Source organism: Miscanthus floridulus, chromosome 17 (genome assembly GCF_019320115.1).
Source record: "Miscanthus floridulus cultivar M001 chromosome 17, ASM1932011v1, whole genome shotgun sequence".
Classification (NCBI taxonomy): Eukaryota; Viridiplantae; Streptophyta; class Magnoliopsida; order Poales; family Poaceae; genus Miscanthus; species Miscanthus floridulus.
This window is the reverse complement of record NC_089596.1, coordinates 6,494,735-6,498,047: the sequence shown is the minus strand read 5'-3', so window position 1 is coordinate 6,498,047 and position 3,313 is coordinate 6,494,735. Positions and strand designations below refer to the sequence as shown.

The following is a 3,313-nucleotide window of genomic DNA, read 5'->3' as shown; positions in this document are numbered from 1 at the left end:
TGGGACCTACATGAGGAAATTACATCTCACCCCCAACGTAAAACCATTAGTTTTTTGCTGCCCGCAATGCCTTATCAAAATTTGAAATTAAAGACTTGTTGGGGTTATAACCCTAGGGTGTCTCAGGCACTGATTAGTTGGCAGGCCACACGACCCACAATTCCCTAGCTAGCGAAGGCCCAAACAACTTAAGCCCAGTTAGATGAGAAATCGAGGCTGACGAAAGGGCAGGGGACGGTCACGATCCCTCTCCCCGGCTTAGCCACATGGCGCTCGAGAAACACATGACCTCTCCCCGCCCCGACCCCTGAGGGGATGGGGAGAGGTCAAGCCTAGCCTGACGCACCTGCTCTTACAAGAGCGACCGTACCGCACTGACCCTGCAAGGATCGAGGGGACAACAGTCACCTCGGCCCGATCAGACGCCAACCCCGTGCCACGTCGCACGGACGAGACAACACCGCATAGCAGAGGAAACGAGTACGAAAGCCACCGTCCAGATATGGACCGATAAAAAGTATGTACGATCCTACCCACTACGGGATGGGATCTACGACAAGGGCCTCAACATAGACGCCGTCCAGACCGGCTAAAAACCCTGACCCCGACGATTAGGGTCGTGGCCCTCAGCCCCGCGAAGCAACCAGGCGATCGACGACCCGGGGCGGCTACCAACTCCCATGTGATGTCCCGGGAAACCAGGAGATGGTAACGAAGGTCATGATAGATACCGCGTTGCACAGGATGGCTGACGAACCATCACCATGTCTATAGTGCCACCACGGCCAGCACAATAGCACCACGTCACACCCTGCCGCGGCGTGGCCACAAGACCATGACGACAGCCACACCCGGATGAGCACCAGAAGACGACATAGCTTGCAAGCCAAGTTAGCTAGGACCTCTCTCAGGCTCACGACCCTTCAACCGAGGGAACCTCCTCTTTGTATCAGCCCTGACCCCGAACTCTATATAAGGACCAACCAGGAAACGCATTCGGGACATCCTCTACCATTCCATTCTTTCACCATAGTACAAGGGCTCCTGAAGCTTTCTTCCGGGCAGCCCCTCGCCTAACATAGGTTCTACCACCTCCCTCACCATTCTTGCACCCCTCATTGTAAGAATTTCAGAGCATTCATGCGAGGAACACGCACTCGATCATCTCTGAGACTAGACGTAGGACTTCAGTCTGAACCAGTATAAATCCTCGTGTCTTTTGGATGCTACCATCATCTTCCTAGAGCAGTGCGGCAATCATATAAATTTACTAGTCCGATTTACAAAATACCGACAGTTGGTGTGCCAGGTAGGGGACAGTCGCGCACTCTCGATTGTTGAGAGGGAAAGCGGTGGCTCCTTGCATCGTCGATGAACTCGCTGGTGGAATGGCCTGCGGCAGCCACATCCGTCGTGAAAACTACGGGTTTACAGGCGTCAACTATTTTGGTTGCTTTTCCTACACAAACAATCAACAATCCAGTTGCCATGGGGTCCAGAGTTCCAGCATGTCCAACCTGAGACCACACAAATATTGCAAAACATATACTTAATGCTAAGGGCAAGTGCTACATTCAAACACAGTGAAAAAACCCTGTTATCACCTTTTGTACTTTCACCAAGCGCCGCAACTTGCCACAAACAGTAAATGAAGTCCATCCTATGATTAGAGGAAAGACGAGTTCAAATGAATTGTTCAGGATGGAAGGCAATAGAGCAAATTAATAAAACACTGCTCGAACCTAATCTTGTCTGCACATTAACTTATTATTATCTACCCTGATAGGAAACACAATATAGAACCCTGTCTTGAGGCAAAGCTGCAGTTGCCACACCGCCTAATTGCCATGTAATTGTTGCGCTAATCGCTCACATTTCAGAAAAGGAATTTTCCGGTGGTGCATGTGCATCAGATAAAAGTAGCTAAAATACTACTGTTGTCTTAGATGATACATTTTGGTGAGAATCCCAGAACCTGCAATACACCAAAGTGGAGGGGAAAGGCATCACCTTTGGGTGAGAATCCCAGAACCTGCAATGCACCAAAGGGGAGGGGAAAGGCACCACCTTTGGGCTTGTCAATGAGCACGATGGTCTCGGCCGGGCCATCCCACCTGGTGGTAGCTCTGTGGTCCTGGTGACGAGGTACGGCTGCGGACACTCCTCCTCCCTTGGCACCTCACGCTTCACCTGCCGCGGCTCCGCTCCCGATCTCTTGAACTTGGGGTCGGCTTTGCCGGAGCCCTTATTCAGAGGCCTAAAGAAGTCTTCCAACTTCCTCTCTAGCACCTCCCCTTTGTCATCGCTGTCACCACCCTTCTTACTGACCACCCGCTCCCCTCCCTCATCTTCCTTCTTCTCGTCGTCGAAGAAGATGAGGCTCCTATCGGCGTCGAAGGCCGGGGCGGCATCAGCGATGACGAATGCGCTGTCGAGGGTCTAATGGGGGAAGTACTTCTTCTCCAGGTGGTAGAGCATGCGGTAGTGCTTGTACTTCTCCCACGGCATGGCGAAGGTGTCGTGGAAGTAGAGCGCTTCCTCGCGCCCGTGCAGGCGCGGGAAGTCCACCACCTCGGGCCGGAGCTCGACGAACTCTGACGAGAAGGAGGAGGGCTTGGTGGTGGTGGTAGCGTTAGGGTGGGGGAGGAGGCAGCAGCGGCGCTTGCGGAGGTACCGACGCTTCGCGCGGTCGAGTGGCTACTCGTCGGGGGCTGGCTACGGCTGCTGGTCGGCCCCGACGGCATTGGAGGCGGAGGATTTGGGGGGATTGGGGTCCGCGGGGCGGTGCACGATGAGGTCGTAGTAGAGAGGGTAGGGAGTTGCCATGAGCGAGAGGAAGCGGCGCGGGAGGTGGAGCAGCGGCGACGGGGAGGAGGATGAGGAGGGCAGCAGCGCCGCCCTCACCGCCACCGCCATGGCTCCTGCTCGAGGAGTCATTCATGTCCCCACGGTGTGCGGGCCGCTCGCTATCAGTAGGGGAAGGGAGAGCCGAGTCATGCGGCAGCCCAGCCATTGGATCTGCAGCAGATGGTGCAGATGGAGAGCATAGCATCATTGATGTCCATGAGGACTTGCAGGTAAGAAAATGGATGATGACAATTAAAAATGCAATGAACAATCATGTTTCATAATTATAATATAATGAAAATAACGTTGATTTTAAGAGGAATGTTTAAATTAGAAATCAGAGAATAAATAAAATTATGGTAATGCAATTATTAAGACGTCCGGAAGACCTCTGCTCCACTTACTATCGCATGCGCCACTCGCCTAAAAAAACAAAATCAACTCCCACGCGCCTCGCTCCACTCGC

At 53.2% G+C, this 3,313-nt stretch overlaps 1 pseudogene; it reads right to left on the bottom strand.

Moving 5' to 3' along the window:
- Positions 1 to 1,280: 1,280 nt before the first annotated feature.
- On the bottom strand, positions 1,281 to 2,937 carry LOC136515142 (uncharacterized; annotated as a pseudogene).
- Between the last annotated feature and the right edge of the window lie 376 nt (positions 2,938 to 3,313).